Source organism: Arachis stenosperma, chromosome 1 (genome assembly GCF_014773155.1).
Source record: "Arachis stenosperma cultivar V10309 chromosome 1, arast.V10309.gnm1.PFL2, whole genome shotgun sequence".
Lineage (NCBI taxonomy): Eukaryota > Viridiplantae > Streptophyta > Magnoliopsida > Fabales > Fabaceae > Arachis > Arachis stenosperma.
In genome coordinates this window covers 92,786,365-92,807,955 of record NC_080377.1, presented here as the reverse complement: position 1 = coordinate 92,807,955, position 21,591 = coordinate 92,786,365, and the positions used below count along the sequence as shown (strand labels likewise).

The 21,591-nt window shown below is 41.2% G+C and overlaps 1 non-coding gene across 1 annotated transcript; it reads right to left on the bottom strand.

Moving 5' to 3' along the window:
* Positions 1 to 13,400: 13,400 nt before the first annotated feature.
* On the bottom strand, positions 13,401 to 13,508 carry LOC130952300 (small nucleolar RNA R71). Its single transcript, XR_009074485.1, has one exon. It is a non-coding gene; the product is annotated as a small nucleolar RNA R71 (small nucleolar RNA).
* Positions 13,509 to 21,591: the final 8,083 nt, after the last annotated feature.

Below are 21,591 nucleotides of genomic sequence, written 5' to 3'. Positions count from 1 at the left end.
GCAGCATGATCAATATACATAATCACTTTTGATCCTACTAAATAGGATCTGAACTTGTCAATGGCGTAAACCACTGCAAGCAGCTCTTTTTCTGTGGTTGTGTAATTCTTCTGTGCGTCATTTAGAACATGGCTGGCATAGTAAATGACGTGCAGAAGCTTGTCATGCCTTTGTCCCAACACTGCACCAATGGCATGGTCACTGGCATCACACATTAGTTCAAATGGCAATGTCCAGTTTGGTGCAGAGATGATTGGTGCTGTGACCAATTTAGCTTTCAGAGTCTCAAATGCCTACAAACACTCCTTATCAAAGACAAATGGCGTGTCAGCAGCTTGCAGGTTGCTCAGAGGTTTGGCGATTTTTGAAAAATCCTTTATAAACCTCCTATAGAATCCTGCATGCCCCAGAAAGCTTCTGATTGCCTTAACATTGGCAGGTGGTGGTAATTTTTCAATTATCTCTACCTTAGCTTGATCCACCTCTATTCCCTTGTTCGAGATTTTGTACCCAAGGACAATTCCTTCAGTCACCATAAAGTGACATTTTTCCCAGTTTAAAACCAGGTTAGTCTCTTGGCATCTCTTTAGAACAAGTGCTAGATGGTCAAGACAGGAGCTGAATGAGTCTCCAAATACTGAAAAGTCATCCATGAAGACTTCCAGAAATTTTTCCACCATATCAGAGAAAATTGAGAGCATGCACCTCTGAAAGGTTGCAGGTGCATTGTACAGGCCAAATGGCATCCTTCTGTATGCAAATACTCCAGATGGACATGTGAATGCCGTTTTCTCTTGATCTTTTGGATCTACTGCAATTTGATTATAACCTGAATATCCATCCATGAAGCAGTAGTATTCATGACCTGCCAGTCTTTCTAGCATCTGGTCTATGAATGGTAAAGGAAAATGATCCTTTCTGGTAGCTGTATTGAGCCTTCTATAATCAATACACATACGCCACCCAGTAACTATTCTTGTAGGAACCAGTTCATTTTTTTCATTATGAACTACTGTCATGCCACCTTTCTTAGGGACGACTTGGACAGGGCTTACCCAGGGGCTATCAGAAATAGGATAAATAATCCCAGCCTCTAGTAACTTAGTGACCTCTTTCTGCACCACCTCCTTCATGGCTGGATTCAGCCGCCTTTGTGGTTGAACCACTGGCTTGGCGTCACCCTCCAATAAGATCTTGTGCATGCATCTGGCTGGGCTAATGCCCTTGAGATCACTGATGGACCACCCAAGAGCTGTCTTGTGTGTCCTTAGCACTTGAATTAGTGCTTCCTCTTCCTGTGGCTCTAAGGTAGAGCTTATGATTACAGGAAAGGTATCACCTTCTCCCAGGAATGCATATTTTAGGGATGGTGGTAATGGTTTGAGCTCGGGTTTAGGAGGTTTCTCCTCTTCCTGAGGGATTTTCAGAGGTTCTACTATTCTCTCTGATTCCTCCAGATCAGGTTGAACATCTTCAAAAATGTTCTCTAACTCTAATTCGAGACTCTCAGCCATATTGACCTCTCTTACCAGAGAGTCAATAATATCAACACTCATGCAGTCATTTGGGGTGTCTGGATGTTGCATGGCTTTGACAACATTCAACTTGAACTTCTCCTCATTGACTCTCAAGGTTACTTCCCCTTTTTGGACGTCAATGCGGGTTCGGCCAGTTGCTAGGAAAGGTCTTCCTAGAATGAGAGTTGCACTCTTGTGCTCCTCTATTTCCAGCACCACAAAGTCAGTAGGAAAGGCAAATGGCCCAACCTTGACAATTATGTATTCAATCACGCCTGATGGGTATTTAATGGAGCCATCAGCAAGTTGAAGACATATCCGGGTTGGTTTGATTTCTTCAGTCAAACTGAGCTTTGTGATAATAGATGCAGGTATTAGGTTGATACTTGCCCCAAGGTCACATAGAGCTTGCTTGGTACAATTACCCTCTAATGTGCATGGTATCATAAAGCTCCCGGGATCTTTAAGCTTCTCGGGTAAGCTCTTCAGAATGACTGCACTGCATTCTTCAGTGAGGTAAACTTCTTTAGTTTCCCTCCAATCCTTCTTATGACTTAAGATCTCTTTCATGAACTTAGCATAAGAAGGTATTTGCTCAAGTGCTTCTGCAAACGAAATCTTTATTTCAAGAGTCTTGAGATAGTCTGCAAAGCGGGCAAATTGCTTATCCTGTTCCGCTTGGCGGAGTTTTTGAGGATAAGGCATTTTGGCTTTGTATTCCTCAACCTTAGTTGCTGCAGGTTTATTGCCTACAGATGTGGATTGGGAAGCCTTTTTAGAAGGGTTGTTATCAGTACTTGTATGTGACTGATCCCCCACTGGCGTTTGAATGCCAGGGGTGGGAGCTGGAGTGGCGTTAGACGCCAACTCCTTATCTGTTACTGGCGTCTGAACGCCAAAACTGTGCTCCCTTTGGGCGTTCAACGCCGGATTCATGCTTGTTTCTGGCGTTGAACGCCAGGAATGAGCATGGTCTGGGCGTTCAGCGCCAGCATTATTCCTCTCTGGGCTCTGATTGTCCTCAGAGAGATTTTGAGTAGCTATTTGTTCATTTCTTGGCTTCCTGCTGCTTTGAAGTGAAGTATTTAATGTTTTCCCACTTCTTAATTGAACTGCTTGGCATTCTTCTGCTATTTGTTTTGACAGTTGCTTTTCTATTTGCTTTAACTGTACTTCCATATTCCTATTAGCCATTCTTGTTTCCTGTAGTATTTCCTTGAATTTGGCTAGTTGCTGGGTTAGAAAGTCTAATTGCTGATTGAATTCATTAGCTTGATCCACAAGACTGAGTTCAGCAGTTACTGTTTTAGCTTCTTCTTTCATGGAAGATTCACTGCTTAGGTACAGATGCTGATTTCTGGCAACTGTATCAATAAGCTCTTGAGCTTCTTCAATTGTTTTTCTCATATGTATAGATCCACCAGCTGAGTGGTCTAGAGAAATCTAAACTTTTTCTGTAAGCCCATAGTAGAAGATGTCTAATTGCACCCACTCTGAAAACATTTCAGAGGGGCATTTTCTTAGCATCTCTCTATATCTCTCCCAGGCATCATAAAGGGATTCATTATCTCCTTGTTTGAAGCCTTTGATGCTTAGCCTTAGCTGTGTCATCCATTTTGGAGGGAAATAGTGATTCAGGAATTTTTCTGACAGCTATTTCCATGTTTTTATGCTGTTCTTAGGCTGGTTATTTAACCACCTCTTAGCTTGATCTTTTACAGCAAATGGAAATAGTAATAATCTGTAGACATCCTGATCTACTTCCTTATCATGTACTGTGTCAGCAATTTGTAAAAATTGTGCCAGAAACTCTGTAGGTTCTTCCTGTGGAAGACCGGAATACTAGTAGTTTTGCTGCACCATGATAATGAGCTAAGGATTCAACTCAAAGCTACTAACTCCAATGGAGGGTATACAGATACTACTCCCATATGAAGCAGTAGTGGGGTTAGCATATGACCCCAGAGTCCTCCTGGACTGTTCATTTCCACTTAATTCCATGATGGAACAAGGGAGATCATATGTATGTTGATATTATTTATTTAATAAAAATAAAATAAAAATGGAATAAATAAAAATGAAATAAATAAAAAAAAATTAAAAATATTTTGTAAAGATTTTCGAAAAAAAAATTGAAATTGAAATCTGAAATTTAAAAAAAAAATTTGAAGTTATAGTTTAAAATTAGTTAGAAAAGATATATTTTTTTTTTAATTTTGAATTTTATGATGAAAGAGAAAAAACACACAAAAGACACAACACTTAAAATTTTCGAAAATTTTGGAGGGAAAACACCAAGGAACACCAAACTTAAAAATTTTAAGATCAAGACACAAGAAAAACTCAAGAACACCTTGAAGATTCATAAGAACACCAAGAACAAAAGAAAGAACACCAAACTTAAAATTTTTAGAGAACCAAGGTAAATTTTCGAAAATTAAAGAAAGATCAACAAGAAAACACCAAACTTAAAGTTTGGCACAAGATTAAATCAAGCAAAATTATTTTTGAAAAAGGATTTTAAAAAGAAGGTGCCCAATTGCCAAGAACATAAGCCAACGCTATAACCAACTGAGCTAAAAATGTAACGTATTTTAAAGATGTATTATTTTTATGGATAAAATAAATTTTTTGAAAATTAATGTTTTGAAAAAGCACAAGAAAAACAAGAAAAGACACAGAACAAGAAAAATTAAAGATCAAACAAGAAAAATAAACATGAACAACTTGAAGATCAAGGAAGAACAAAGAACACTAATACGAAAATTTTAAACAAAAATATAAAATATGCAATTGACACCAAACTTAGAACAAGACACTAAACTCACGAAAAAAATTAAAAATTGATAAAGAAAAATAATATTTTTGAAAAAAAATTTTTAAAAAGGGATAATAAAAGATGCAATTCTAGTAAAAAAAGGATAAATTCTTCCTAATCTAAGCAACAAAATAAACCTTTAGTTGTTCAAACTCGAATAATCCCCGGCAACGGCACCAAAAACTTGGTGCACGAAATTGCAATCACACTTTTTGCAATCCGCACAACTAACTAGCAAGTGCACTGGGTCGTCCAAGTAATACCTTACGTGAGTAAGGGTCGAATCCCACGGAGATTATTGGTTTGAAGCAAGCTATGTTTATTTTATTAATCTTAGTCAGGATGCCAATAAGGTTATTTGGATTTAATGGTAAGAAGTAAAAGTGTTTGGAATAAGTAATTGTTACTTTATTAATGGAGAATATGTTGGAGTTTTGGAGATGCTTTGTCCTCTGAATTCCTGCAATGTAATATTCAACTCAATTGTTTGTAAAGTTCCATCCATGGCAAGCTGTATGTAGGGTGTCACCATTGTCAGTGGCTACTTCCCATCCTCTCAGTGAAAACGGTCCAGATGCTCTGTCACAGCACGGCTAATCAGCTGTTGGTTCTCGATCATGTTGGAATAGGATCCATTGATCCTTTTGCGTTTGTCATCACGCCCAGCAATCGCGAGTTTGAAGCTCCTCACAGCCATTCAATCCTTGAATCCTACTCGAAATATCACAGACAAGGTTTAGACTTCCCGGATCCTCAAGAGTGGCCGCCATCAGTTCTAGCTTATACCACGAAGATTCTGATTAAAGAAGCTAAGAGATGATCATTCAATCTGATGTAGAATGGAGGTGTTTGTCAGGCACACGTTCATGGATTGAGGAAGGTGATGAGTGTCACGGATCATCACCTCCTTCACAATTAAGCGCGAATGAACATCTTAGATAGGAACACACACACGTTTGAATGGAGAAATAGAAACAATTGCATTAATTCATTGAGACGCTGCAGAGCTCCTCACCCCCAACAATGGAGTTTAGAGACTCATGCTGTCAAAGTGTATAAAATTCAGATCTGAAAATGTCATGAGGTACAGAGCTAATCTCTAAAAGTTGTTTAAATAGTAAACTAGTAACCTAGGTTTACAGAAAATGAGTAAACTATGATAGATAGTGCAGAAATCCACTTCTGGGGCCCACTTGGTGTGTGTTGGGGCTGAGACTTAAGCTACTCACGTGCCTACGGCTGTTTTGGGCGTTCAACGCCAGGTTGTAACCTGTTTCTGGCGTTGAACTCCAGCTTGTAACCTGTTTCTGGCGCTGGACGCCAGACAGCAGCATGATACTGGCGTTGAACGCCAGTTTATGTCATCTATCTTCGTGCAAAGTATGGACCATTATATATTGCTGGAAAGCCCTGGATGTCTACTTTTTAACGCCGTTGAGAGCGTACCAATTGGACACATGTAGCTCCAGAAAATCCATTTCGAGTGCAGGGAGGTCAGAATCCAACAGCATCAGCAGTCCTTTTTCAGCCTAACTCAGATTTTTGCTCAGCTCCCTCAATTTCAGCCAGAAAATACCTGAAATCACAGAAAAACACACAAACTCATAGTAAAGTCCAGAAATATGATTTTTTCCTAAAAACTAATAATATTATACTAAAAACTAATTAAAACATGCTAAAATCTACATGAAATTACCCCCAAAAAGCGTATAAAATATCCGCTCATCACCAGACATCCCAGCAATCACGTTTACCAAGGAAGACGCATCCGGAATCATCTCGGGACATGACGACCCCATGGTCATTACGATCATACTGGCAAACGCCAACCTTCACCGTACACTAATTGACCAAGGAAGCTCTGCCGACATCTTATTCAAAACTGCCTTCGACAATCTCGGTCTAGAAGAAAAAGAGCTAAGAGCATACCCGAACAGCCTGTTCGGACTAGGAGATGCCCCAGTTCAACCGCTGGGATACGTATCGCTGCATACAACCTTCGGAAAGGGGAACTAATCCAGAACACTCAAGATAGACTACATCGTGGTCAATGTAAGCTCAGCCTACAATGCCTTAATAGGTTGGACAACGTTAAATCAACTCGGCGCAATAGTTTCGACTCCACATCTATGTATGAAATTCCCAACTGCGGAAGGGATAGCTACAATAAAGGCAGATCAAAAGATGGCACGTCGCTGTTATAACGAAAGCCTAAACCTCCGAGGTGAAGGAGGAGAGTTCCACACAATCGAGCTCGGTGGAGTTCAGAGGCGAGAAGAATTCCAACCACGACCCGAAGGAGAAGTAGAAAGAGTCCAGATCGGAGACACCTCGAATAAAACAACTAATATTGGCACGATCCTGAAAGGAGACACAAAGGAATCACTAATACGGTTCCTACGAGATAATGTTGATCTCTTTGCATGGAAAGCTGCCGACATGCCTGGCATTGATCCCGAACTAATGAGCCACAAATTGGCAGTCTACCCGGGATCCCGGCCGGTACAACAAAGACGAAGAAAACTTGGACCAGAACGAGCTCAAGCTGTAGAAGAACAAGTACAGGCGCTACTAGAGGCCGGGTTCATAAGGGAAGTCAAATACCCACTATGGCTAGCAAACGTCGTCTTGGTGAAAAAGTCAAATGGGAAGTGGCGAATGTGCACCGACTACACCGACCTCAACAAAGCCTGCCTAAAAGACCCTTACCCACTCCCAAGCATCGATGCTCTAGTAGATGCTTCATCAGGATATAAGTATCTCTCGTTCATGGACGCATATTCAGGGTACAACCAAATCCCCATGTATCCGCCAGATCAAGAAAAGACCTCGTTCCTAACGCCGAAAGCAAACTACTGTTACATCGTGATGCCTTTCGGTCTCAAGAACGCAGGAGCTACTTATCAAAGGCTAATGAATAAAGTTTTCTCAGATCACATCGGGAAAACCATGGAAGTTTATGTAGACGACATGTTGATAAAGACACAAAGCGAAAATACATTATTATCCGACCTGGCTCAAGTGTTTTACACTATCAAGAAACACGACATGTGGCTCAATCCCGCAAAATGCACCTTCGCAGTAGAAGCAGGAAAATTCTTGGGCTTCATGCTCACACAAAGGGGGTTGAAGCAAATCCAGACAAGTGTCAAGCCATACTCAACATGAAGAGCCCAACTTGTGTCAAAGAAGTACAACAACTCAACGGGAGGCTGGATGCTCTATCCCGATTCTTAGCAGGAGCTGCGATAAGATCTCTTCCCTTCTATGCTACTTTATGAAAGGGAAAATAGTTCGAATGGACGACAGAATGTGAGCAAGCCTTCCGAGACTTCAAAGAGTTCTTAGGACGGCCACCTATCCTATCTCGGCCACGAGAAGGAGAACCGCTCATATTATATCTCGCAGTAGAGAGCTGGGCAATAGCCTCAGCACTAGTCAGAGAAGACGAACATGGGCAAAAACCCGTCTACTTCATTAGCAAAGCACTACAGGGATCTGAGCTGAACTACCAGAAAATAGAAATGTTTGCCTACGCTCTGATCCTCACATCCCGGTGGCTTCGCCCATATTTCCAAGCGCATACCATTAAAGTTCGGACCAACCAACCAAAAAAAAGGGATATTGCAGAAAACAGATCTAGCAGGAAGAATCCTACAATGGGCAATCGAGTTGTCTGAGTTCGACCTCCAATACGAGGCGCGGACAGCCATCAAATCACAACACCTAGCCGACTTCATCGCAGAATTCACAGACACCCCGGAAATCCCCGTAGAATGGAACATATACGTGGACGGATCCTCGAATAAAACAGGAAGCGGTGCGGGTGTGATAATCGAAAGCAACCTAGGAACTCAACTTGAGCTCTCCCTTAAATTCGGATTCCCGGCCTCAAACAACCAGGCAGAATACGAAGCACTATTAGCAAGTTTGAAGCTGGCTAGGGAGGTTGGAGCTCGAAAACTCAACATCTACAGTGACTTACAAGTCATCACCTCACAAATAACAGGAAGCTACCAAGCCAAAGATCCGACCATGAAAAAATATTTGGATAAAACCAAAGAACAACTCGGACAACTCGGGGAATATAGGATCTACCACATACCTTGTGAGTAAAATGTCCGAGCGGACGCCCTTTCAAAATTAGCCAGCACCAAACCAGGGGGCAACAACAGAAGCCTCATCCAGGAGATACTACAGAACCCGTCAATAGCGGAAGAAGAAAAAGTCCTAGCCATAATAGGTCGGGATCAAGGATGGATGACCCCCATAATAAACTACCTCAAAACAAAAGCACTCCCTACAGATGAAAAAGAGGCAAAGAGGCTGAAAAGGGAGGCACAGTACTACACTATCATAAACAACACACTATACAAAAGAGGGATATCAACACCTTTATTAAAATGCGTACTGACTTCTAACACAAAGGAAGTCTTGGAGGAAGTGCACAGCGGCATTTGTGGTAATCATTTCGGAGCGCAAGCTCTCACCAAAAAGATACTCCGGGCGGGATTCTATTGGCCAACTCTACAAAAGGAGGCTACAGAATTTGTGAGGACATGCCCACTATGCCAGAAGCATGCCAACTTTCACATTGCCCCACCAGAAAAGCTCATTAGCGTGACCTTACCCTGGCCATTTGCGAAATGGGGACTCGACCTTCTCGGACCCTTCCCACAGGGATCGGGACAAGTAAAATTCCTCATAGTAGGAGTAGACTATTTCACAAAATGGATTGAGGCAGAACCCCTAGCCAACGCCACCGCTCAAAGAAGTCAAAAATTCCTATATAGGAACATTATTACGAGGTTCGGGGTACCATACTCTATCACCACGGACAACGGTACCCAATTTACAGAGGCAGGCTTCAGAAAATTGGTGGCCGACTTGAACATAAAACACCAGTTCACCTCCGTCGAACATCCCCAAGCCAATGGACAAGCCGAAGCGGCCAACAAAGTTATATTGGCTGGACTAAAGCAGAGGCTACAAGAAGCAAAGGGAGCTTGGGCCAAGGAACTTCTACAAGTCCTATGGGCGTATCGAACAACCCCCCATTCTACTACAAACGAATCACCATTTCGACTGGCATACGGAGCGGAGGCAATTATTCCAATAGAAATCGAAGAAAGATCTCCCCGAGTAGTTGATGAGCGGATAATTTGTATGCTTTTTGGCATTGTTTTTAGTATGTTTTTAGTATGATCTAGTTAGTTTTTAGTATATTTTTATTAGTTTTTAGTTAAAATTCACTTTTCTGGACTTTACTATGAGTTTGTGTGTTTTTCTGTGATTTTAGGTATTTTCTGGCTGAAATTGAGGGATCTGAGCAAAAATCTGATCCAGAGACTCAAAAGGACTGCAGATGCTGTTGGATTCTGACCTCCCTGCACTCGAAGTGGATTTTCTGGCGCTACAGAAGCCCAATTGGCGCTCTCTCAACGGCGTTGGAAAGTAGACATCCTGGGCTTTCCAGCAATATATAATAGTCCATACTTTGCCCAAGATTTGATGGCCCAAACCGGCGTTCAAAGTCACCTCAAGAAATTCCAGCGTTAAACGCCGGAACTGGCACCTAATTGGGAGTTAAACGCCCAAACTGGCACTAAAGCTGGCGTTTAACTCCAAGAAGAGTCTCTACACGAAAATGCTTCATTGCTCAGCCCAAGCACACACCAAGTGGGCCCGGAAGTGGATTTTTATGTCATTTACTCATTTCTGTACACCTTAGGCTACTAGTTTTCTATAAGTAGGACCTTTTACTATTGTATTAAGAATCTTCGGATCTTTGGAACCTTTTTCTATAGATCTCTTGATCACTTTGGGAGGCTGGCCATTCGGCCATGCCTAGACCTTGTTCTTATGTATTTTCAACGGTGGAGTTTCTACACACCATAGATTAAGGTGTGGAGCTCTGCTGTACCTCGAGTATCAATGCAATTACTATTGTTTTTCTATTCAATTCCGCTTGTTCTTTGTCCAAGATATCACTTGTTCTTCAACCTGATGAAGGTGATGATTGACGCCCATCACCATTCTCACCCATGAACAAGGTGACTGACAACCATTCTTGTTCTACAAGCATTCGAGGCTTAGTGAATATCTCTTAGATTCCTGATTGCACGATGCATGGTTGATCGCCTGACAACCGAGTGCTCGCCTGACAAACGAGCCAACCATTCCGTGAGATCAGAGTCTTCGTGGTATAGGCGAGAACTGATGGCGGCATTCAAGAGAATCCGGAAGGTCTAACCTTGTCTGTGGTATTCTGAGTAGGATTCAATGACTGAATGACTGTGACGTGCTTCAAACTCCTAGCAAGCTAGGGCGTTAGTGACAAACGCAAAAGTATCAATGGATATTATTCCGGCCTGAACGAGAACCGACAGATGATTAGCCTATGCTGTGACAGAGCATCAGGGATGTATTTTCACTGAGAGGATGGGAGGTAGCTGCTGACAACAGTGAAACCCTACACGAGCTTGCCATGGAAAGGAGTAAGAAGGATTGGATGAAGGCAGTAGGAAAGCAGAGAGACGGAAGGGAAGGCATCTTCATGCGCTTATCTGAAATTCCTACCAATGAACTACATAAGTATCACTATCCTTATCTTTTATATTATTTTCGTTTATCACCATATCCATTTGAGTCTGCCTGACTAAGATTTACAAGATGACCATAGCTTGCTTCAATGCTAACAATCTCCGTGGGATCGACCCTTACTCACGTAAGGTATTACTTGGACGACCCAGTGCACTTGCTGGTTAGTTGTGCGAAGTTGTGTAATGCCATGGAATTGAACCACCAAGTTTTTGGAGTTCATGACCAGGGATTATGAGAGTTGTGAAAAGTATTGTTCACAATTTCGCGCCACCAAGTTTTTGGCGCCGTTGCCGGGGATTGTTCAAGTTTTGAGCAAGCTTTTGGTAACAATGCCTGGGATTGTTCTAGTTTGGACAACTGACGGTTCATCTTGTTGCTTAGATTAGGTATTTATTTTTTTCGAAATTCTTGAAGATGAATTCTAGAGTTTCATGATGATTTGTTGAAATCTGGCTGGCTGAGAAGCCATGTCTAATCTGATTGGACCGAGGTTTCAACTTATCACCACAAGAGCTTGTTGATTTTTATCAATTTTGCTTTTGGAGCAGTGATCTGCTAAGGCTTGGCTGACCTTTGGTCATGTCTAGTGTTTTGGACCGAAGCTTTCTTTGAAAGCTTGGCTGGCTGTGAAGCCATGTCTAATTCCTGGACCGGAGTCTTAGACTAGCATTGCACTGATTCCTGGAATTCTCATTAAGAATTTTGATATCTTTTTCCACTTAATTTTCGAAAAACACAAAAAAAAAATTTCAAAAAATCATAAAATCCAAAAATATTTCTTGTTTAAGTCTAGAGTCTCATCTTAGGTTTAGTGTCAAATGCATGTTTATATCATATTTTTTCGAATCCATGCATATATTTCTTTGTTTTGATCTTTGAATTCTTTTGGCTTGAGTGTTTATGTGTCTCATATAGTGTTAGTAGTATACAAACTGCTAAGTTTGGTGTCTTGCATGCATTGTTATTTGATTCTTATTGCATTTTGATTATTAAAAATCCAAAAATACTTTTAATTTGTGTCTTTTCAAGTCAATGATACAAAGAATTGAAGATTCAGAACATGCTGCAGAGGAATTATACAGAAAAAGCTGAGCATTCAAAAATGCCCAGTGAAGAAGGCAGACTGGCGTTTAAACGCCAGCCAGGGTACCTGGTTGGGCATTTAACGCCCAAAGAGGTAGCATTTTGGGCGTTAAACGCCAGAATGTATACCATTCTGGGCGTTTAACGCCAGGATGGTGCTAGGGGGAAGATTTTGTTTTCAAAATCAAATATTTTTTTTCAAGTTTTCAAAGTTTTTCAAAATCAAATCTTTTTCAAATCATATCTTTTCAATCAATTGTTTTCAAAATCAATTTCTTTCCTTTTTCAAAGATACTTACTAACAATTAATGATTTGATTGAACATTTTTTGCCTTTTTTTTTGTTGAGGAAGGTTTTATGTTTGAATCATATCTTTTCTTGTTAGGCAAGTCATTAATTTTTAAAATCAAATCTTTTAAAATTGTTTTCAAATCATATCTTCTCAATCACATCTCTTTAAAACTAATCATATCTTCTTAACCACATTTTTTTCAAAATAGTTTTCAATCAAATCTTTCTAATTTCTAATTTCAAAATCTTTTTCAAAAATCATTTGATTTCTTTTCCACTTTCAATTTTCGAAAATCAATTAAGTGTTTTTCAAAATGTTTTCAAAATCTTTTGATTGAATTTTCGAAAATTCTCTTCCCTCCTTCTCACATCCTTCTATTTATGGAGTACCACTCCTTCTTAATGCACAATTCGAACCTTATCTAATTAAAGTTCGAATTATTCTTCTCCTTCTTCTTTCTATTTCTCTTTTGCTCTGACACTTCAAGGAATCTCTATACTGTGACATAGAGGATTCCACATTTTCTTGTTCTCTTCTCTTTCATATGAGCAGGAGCAGAGACAAAGGCATTCTTGTTGAAGCTGATCCTGAACCTGAAAGGACCTTGAAGAGAAAGCTAAGAGAAGCTAAAGCACAACTCTCTGTTGAGGACCTGACCGAATTCTTCAAGGAAGAAGAACCCATGGCAGCCGAAAACAACAACAATGCCAACAATGCAAGGAAGGTGCTGGGTGACTTCACTGCACCTACTCCTGATTTCTATGGGAGAAGCATCTCTATCCCTGCCATTGGAGCAAACAACTTTGAGCTTAAGCCTCAATTAGTTTCTCTAATGCAACAGAATTGCAAGTTCCATGGACTTCCAATGGAAGATCCTCATCAGTTCTTAGCTGAATTCTTGCAAATCTGTGACACAGTCAAGACTAATGGGGTTAACCCTGAGGTCTACAGACTGATGCTATTCCCTTTTGCTGTAAGAGACAGAGCTAGAATATGGTTGGATTCTCAACCTAAAGAAAGCCTGGACTCTTGGGAAAAGCTAGTCAATGCCTTCTTGGCAAAGTTCTTTCCACCTCAAAGATGGAGTAAGCTTAGAGTGGAAGTCCAAACCTTCAGACAGAAGGATGGAGAATCCCTCTATGAAGCTTGGGAAAGATACAAACAATTAATCAGAAGATGTCCCTCAGACATGCTTTCTGAATGGAGCATCATAGGTATCTTCTATGATGGTCTCTCCGAACTATCCAAGATGTCTTTGGATAGCTCTGCTGGAGGATCTCTTCATCTGAAGAAGACGCCTACAGAGGCTCAAGAGCTAATTGAAATGGTTGCAAATAACCAATTCATGTACACTTCTGAAAGGAATCCTGTGAACAATGGGACTAATCAGAAGAAAGGAGTTCTTGAGATTGATACTCTGAATGCCATATTGGCTCAGAACAAGATATTGACTCAACAAGTCAATTTGATTTCTCAAAGTCTGTCTGGAATGCAAAATGCACCTGGCAGTACTAAGGAAGCTTCATCTGAGGAAGAAGCTTATGATCCTGAGAACCCTTCAATGGAAGAAGTGAATTACCTAGGAGAACCCTATGGAAACACCTATAATTCTTCATGGAGAAATCACCCAAATTTCTCATGGAAGAATCAAGAGAGACCTCAACAAGGTTTCAATAACAATAATGGTGGAAGAAACAGGCTTGGCACCAACAAGCCTTTTCCATCATCTTCTCAGCAACAGACAGAGAGTTCTAAGCAGAATACCTCTGACTTAGCAACAATGGTCTCTGATCTAATCAAAACCACTCAAAGTTTCATGAATGAAACAAGGTCCTCCATTAGGAATTTGGAAGGACAAGTGGGTCAGCTGAGTAAGAAAGTCACTGAACTCCCTCCTAGTACTCTCCGAAGTAATACAGAAGAAAATCCAAAAGGAGAGTGCAAAGCCATAACCATGGCCGAATATGGAGAGGAAAGAGAGGAGGTGGACGCCACTGAGGAAGACCCCAATGGGCGTGCACCAATCTCCTCTGAGTTCCTCAATGAGGAACAATGGGAATCTGAGGCTCAAAATGAGACCATAGAGATTCTATTGGACTTACTTCTGCCATTCATGAGCTCTGATGAGTATTCTTCCTCTGAAGAGGATGAGTATGTCACTGAAGAGCAAGTTGCTAAATACCTTGGAGCAATCATGAAGCTAAATGACAAGTTATTTGGAAATGAGACTTGGGAGGATGAACCACCTTTGCTCACCAAAGAACTGGATGACTTGTCTAGGCAGAAACTGCCTCAAAGAGGCAGGATCCTGGGAAGTTTTCTATACCTTGTACCATAGGCACCATGACCTTCAAGAAGGCCTTGTTTGACTTAGGGTCAAGTGTAAACCTCATGCCCCTCTCTGTAATGGAGAAATTAGGGATCTTTGAGGTGCAAGCTGCAAGAATCTCATTAGAGATGGCAGACAATTCAAGAAAACAAGCTCATGGACTTGTAGAGAATGTTTTGGTGAAGATTGAAGACCATTACATTCCTACTGATTTCATTGTCCTAGAGACTGGGAAGTGCATGGATGAATCCATCATCCTTGGCAGACCCTTCCTAGCCACAGCAAAGGCTGTGATTGATGTTGATAGAGGAGAGTTGATCATTCAAGTGAATGAAAAATCCTTGGTGTTTAAGGCCCAAGGACATCCCTCTATCATCATGGAGAGGAAGCATGAAGAGCTTCTCTCAAAACAGAGCCAAGCAGAGCCCCCACAGTCAAACTCTAAGTTTGGTGTTGGGAGGCCACAACCAAACTCTAAGTTTGGTGTTGAACCCCCACACTCAAACTCTAAGTTTGGTGTTGGGAGGTTCCAACACGGTTCTGAGTATTTCTGAGGCTCCATGGGAGTCCTCTGTCAAGCTAATGACATTAAAGAAGCGCTTGTTGGGAGGCAACCCAATGTTTTATAGTTAACTATTTTCTTTTGTTATTTTATTTTTTTTGTAGGTTGATGATCATAAGAAGTCACAAAAACAATGAAAAAAGCAAAAACAGAATGAAAAACAGGAAGAAAAACAGCACACCCTGGAGGAGAAGAAGCTGGCGTTCAAACGCCAGTAATGCTAGCTGTTGGGCGTTTAACGCCCAGTCTGGCACCATTCTGGGCGTTTAACGCCAGAAAGGGGCACCAGACTGGCGTTAAACGCCAGTAAAGGGCAACACCCTGGCGTTAAACGCCAGGAATGGGCACCAGCCCGGCGTTTAACGCCAGAAATGGCTCAAAACGTGAATTTTGATGCCACTTGGTGCAGGGATGACTTTTCCTTGACACCACAGGATCTGTGGACCCCACAGGACCCCACCACCACTCTCTCTCTTCTTCCCCCACTCACCAATCACCTCAAAACCTCTTCCCCAAAAACCCTTCACCTATCAAATCCCATCTTTCTCTTCACCACTCACATCCATCCTTCATAAATCCCCACCAACCTCACCCTTCAAATTCAAACCACTTTCCCTCCCAAACCCACCCATAATGGCCGAACCCTTACTCCCCCTCTCTCCTATATATACCCTTCTTCAACCCTTCATTTTCACACAACCTAAACACCCCTTCTTTCCCTTCTTGGCCGAACACACCACCTTCTCCCTCTTCCTCATTTCTTCTTCTTCTACTCTCTTCTTTCTTCTTTTGCTCGAGGACGAGCAAACATTTTAAGTTTGGTGTGGTAAAAGCGTTGCTTTTTCATTTTTCCATAACCATTATGGCATCCAAGGCCGGAGAAACCTCTAGAAAGAGGAAAGGGAAGGCAAAAGCTTCCACCTCCGAGTCATGGGAGATGGATAGATTCCTCTCAAGGGTGCATCAAGTCCACTTCTATGAAGTTGTGGCCTTGAAGAAGGTGATCCCCGAGGTCCCCTTTTCACTCAAAAAGGGTGAATATCCGGAGATCCGCCATGAGATCCGAAGAAGAGGTTGGGAAGTACTCACCAACCCCATTCAACAAGTCGGAATCTTGATGGTTCAAGAGTTCTATGCCAATGCATGGATCACAAAGAACCATGACCAAAGTGTGAACCCGAATCCGAAGAATTATCTCACTATGGTTCGGGGGAAATACTTGGATTTTAGTCCGGAGAGTGTAAGGGTGGCGTTCAACTTGCCTATGATGCAAGGAGATGAGCATCCTTATACAAGAAGGGTCAACTTTGATCAAAGGTTGGACCAAGTCCTCACAATCATATGTGAAGAGGGCGCACAATGGAAGCAAGATTCAAGAGGAAAGCCGGTTCAATTAAGAAGGCATGACCTCAAGCCCGTGGCTAGAGGATGGTTAGAGTTCATTCAACGCTCAATCATTCCCACTAGCAACCGGTCCGAAGTTACCATAGACCGGGCCATCATGATTCATAGCATCATGATTGGAGAAGAAGTGGAAGTTCATGAGGTTATAGCCCAAGAACTCTATAAAGTGGCGGACAAGTCTTCCACCTTGGCAAGGCTAGCCTTTCCTCATCTCATCTGTCACCTCTGTTATTCAGTTGGAGTTGACATAGAAGGAGATACCCCCATTGATGAGGATAAGCCCATCACCAAGAAAAGGATGGAGTACACAAGAGACCCCTCTCATCATGAGATCCCTGAGATTCCTCAAGGGATGCACTTTCCTCCACAAAATTATTGGGAGCAACTAAACACCTCCCTAGGAGAGTTGAGTTCCAACATGGGACAACTAAGGGTGGAGCATCAAGAACACTCCATCATCCTTCATGAAATTAGAGAAGACCAAAGAATCATGAGGGAGGAGCAACAAAGACAAGGAAGAGACATTGAGGAGCTCAAGCACTCCATAGGATCTTCAAGAGGAAGAAAGAGCCGCCATCACTAAGGTGGACCCGTTCTTTGATTTCCTTGTTCTTTATTCTTCTGTTTTTCGAATTTTATGCTTATGTTTATCCATGTTTGTGTCTTGTGATCATTAGTGTCTTAGTGTCTATGCCTTAAAGTTATGAATGTCCTATGAATCCATCACCTTTCTTGAATAAAAACATGCTTAATTGAAAAGGAAAGAATTGCATGAATTCTGAATTTTATAATAGTTTAATTAATTTGATGTGGTGGCAACACTTTTGTTCTCTGAATGTATGCTTGAACAGTGCATATGTCTTTTGAATTTGTGGTTCATGAATGTTGGCTCTTGAAAGAATGATGAGAAAGGAGACATATTACTGAGGATCTGAAAAATCATTGAAAAATGATTCTTGAAGCAAGAAAAAGAAGGAAGCAAACGAAAAAAAAAACTGAAAAAAAAAAGAAAGAAGAAAAAAAAAAGAGAAGAAAGAAAAAGAAAGAAATAAAGTTGTGATCCAAGGCAATAAGAGTGTGCTTAAGAACCCTGGACACCTCTAATTGGGGACTTTAGCAAAGCTGAGTCACAATCTGAAAAGGTTCACCCAATTATGTGTCTGTGGCATGTATGCATCCGGTGGTAATACTGGAAGGCAGAGTGCTTTGGGCCACAGCCAAGACTCAATAAATAGCTATGTTCAAGAATCATCATACCTTACTAGGAGAATTATTAACACTATCTGGATTCTAAGTTCCTAAAGAAGCTAATCATTCTGGATTACAAGGGATAGAGTGAGATGCCAAAACTATTCAGAGACAAAAAGCTAAAAGCCCCGCTCATCTAATTAATACTGATCTTCATAGATGTTTTTGGAGTTCATTGCATATTCTCTTCTTTTTTATCTTATTTGATCTTCAGTTGCTTGGGGACAAGCAACAATTTAAGTTTGGTGTTGTGATGAGCGGATAATTTGTATGCTTTTTGGCATTGTTTTTAGTATGTTTTTAGTATGATCTAGTTAGTTTTTAGTATATTTTTATTAGTTTTTAGTTAAAATTCACTTTTCTGGACTTTACTATGAGTTTGTGTGTTTTTCTGTGATTTCAGGTATTTTCTGGCTGAAATTGAGGGATCTGAGCAAAAATCTGATCCAGAGACTCAAAAGGACTGCAGATGCTGTTGGATTCTGACCTCCCTGCACTCGAAGTGGATTTTCTGGAGCTACAGAAGCCCAATTGGCGCGCTCTTAACGGCGTTGGAAAGTAGACATCCTGGGCTTTCCAGCAATATATAATAGTCCATACTTTGCCCAAGATTTGATGGCCCAAACCGGCGTTCAAAGTCACCTCAAGAAATTCCAGCGTTAAACGCCGGAACTGGCACCTAATTGGGAGTTAAACGCCCAAACTGGCACTAAAGCTGGCGTTTAACTCCAAGAAGAGTCTCTACACGAAAATGCTTCATTGCTCAGCCCAAGCACACACCAAGTGGGCCCGGAAGTGGATTTTTATGTCATTTACTCATTTCTGTACACCTTAGGCTACTAGTTTTCTATAAGTAGGACCTTTTACTATTGTATTAAGAATCTTCGGATCTTTGGAACCTTTTTCTAGAGATCTCTTGATCACTTTGGGAGGCTGGCCATTCGGCCATGCCTAGACCTTGTTCTTATGTATTTTCAACGGTGGAGTTTCTACACACCATAGATTAAGGTGTGGAGCTCTGCTGTACCTTGAGTATCAGTGCAATTACTATTGTTTTTCTATTCAATTCCGCTTGTTCTTTGTCCAAGATATCACTTGTTCTTCAACCTGATGAAGGTGATGATTGACGCCCATCACCATTCTCACCCATGAACAAGGTGACTGACAACCATTCTTGTTCTACAAGCATTCGAGGCTTAGTGAATATCTCTTGGATTCCTGATTGCACGATGCATGGTTGATCGCCTGACAACCGAGTGCTCGCCTGACAAACGAGCCAACCATTCCGTGAGATCAGAGTCTTCGTGGTATAGGCGAGAACTGATGGCGGCATTCAAGAGAATCCGGAAGGTCTAACCTTGTCTGTGGTATTCTGAGTAGGATTCAATGACTGAATGACTGTGACGTGCTTCAAACTCCTAGCAGGCTAGGGCGTTAGTGACAGACGCAAAAGTATCAATGGATATTATTCTGGCCTGAACGAGAACCGACAGATGATTAGCCTATGCTGTGACAGAGCATCAGGGACGTATTTTCACTGAGAGGATGGGAGGTAGCTGCTGACAACAGTGAAACCCTACACGAGCTTGCCATGGAAAGGAGTAAGAAGGATTGGATGAAGGCAGTAGGAAAGCAGAGAGACGGAAGGGAAGGCATCTTCATGCGCTTATCTGAAATTCCTACCAATGAACTACATAAGTATCACTATCCTTATCTTTTATATTATTTTCGTTTATCACCATATCCATTTGAGTCTGCCTGACTAAGATTTACAAGATGACCATAGCTTGCTTCAATGCTAACAATCTCCGTGGGATCGACCCTTACTCACGTAAGGTATTACTTGGACGACCTAGTGCACTTGCTGGTTAGTTGTGCGAAGTTGTGTAATGCCATGGAATTGAACCACCAAGTTTTTGGAGTTCATGACCAGGGATTATGAGAGTTGTGAAAAGTATTGTTCACAATTTCGCGCCACCAGTAGTCCATTACAATGAACAAGCAAACTCCCAACTTTAGAGAGAAGAGCTGGACTTGTTACCCGAAATCCAAGAAAGAGCTCAGATCAGGGAAGAAGCTCTAAAGCGACGAATGGCTTCCAAATATAATCAAAAGGTAGTGCCGAGAAGTTTTGCAGAGAATGATCTCATCCTAATCAGAAATGACATTGGAATAACTCGACCCAGAGAAGGAAAGCTGGCAGCAAATTGGAAAAGACCCTACCGAGTCATTGAAGTACTGGGGAAGGGCTACTACAGACTGACCGAGCTTGATAGACGAGAGCTTCCCCGATCATGGCACACCTGCAACCTAAGAAGATACTACAGTTAGAAAAGGTAAATGATCTCACTAATTGGATGTGCTCTTTTTCCTGAAAAGGTTTTTTAATGAGGCACCATGTCGAGACCTAGATCATACCCGACTTAAAGGGACAAGGAAATTCCCACATGTATACATTTGCATTTTTTCTTTGAATAAAGTTTATTTAGATATTCTACAAGATTCCAAGATGCATTAATCTGAAGTATTCATCATCCGATTATAAAGCAACAGGTTGGCAGAAAGTGAAAAACAAATTCACTGCACGACCACGATAAAGACAATCGTCCGATAAAGGTGAAAATGCGATTCACCCAAAGGACGATCTAAAGACGCCAACCATTTTTCTACAAATTGGCAAAGATGAACACAGAATAATGTAAGAAGTTATCGAAAGCAATCCAAAAAAAGAACCTGACGAGGTCTTACGGATAGCTAATATAATAACTTAAAGACTGGCCGACGTTCAGAAGTCGGACCAAGTCAACCCAAGTTATAAGTAAACCCTGGAAAGAGGTCTGGCCAACCCTATTAAAGAGGATTACTTTAACTTAGAAGGGTCTGACATAACAAAGTCAGCCCCAAACTAAAAATTTATACATGTAGTCCCTGAAAGAGATCTGACAAAGATCCAAGAAAGAGAACTACAAAAAATAACTTAAAGGAGACCGATATAACCAAGTCGGACTCCTACCATTAAAAAGTTATCAAAGTAATCCCTGGAAGAGACCTGACAAAGGTCCAAAAAAGAGGATTACAGAAATAACTTAAAGGAGACCGACATAACCAAGTCGGACTCCTATCACTAAAAAAGTTATACAAGTAGTCCTTGAAAGAGATCTGACAAAGATCCAAGAAAGAGGACTACAAAAAATAACTTAAAGGAGACCGATATAACTAAGTCGGACTCCTACCATTAAAAAGTTATCAAAGTAATCCCTGGAAGAGACCTGACAAAGGTCCAAAAAAGAGGATTACAGAAATAACTTAAAGAAGACCGACATAACCAAGTCGGACTCCTATCACTAAAAACGTTATACAAGTAGTCCCTAAAAGAGATCTGACAAAGATTCAAGAAAGAGGACTACGAAAAATAACTTAAAGGAGACCGACATAACCAAATCGGACTCCTGCCACTAAAAAGTTATCAAAGTAATCCCTGGAAGAGACCTGACAAAGGTCCAAAAAAGAGGATTACAGAAATAACTTAAAGGGGGACCAGCGCAAAAGAACCACCAAGAAACAAGTTGGAAAGGGCAATAGAGCTGGCCTTCTCACCCTCTAGCTCCTTCTCCACCTTCGCCAACTTCACCTCCAACTCCTCCTTCAGACCCTTGATTCGATCAAATTCTGACTTGGCCTCTTACATAAAGGATTTTGTGGCATGAATCGGAATCCCCTGAATTGTTCGGAATA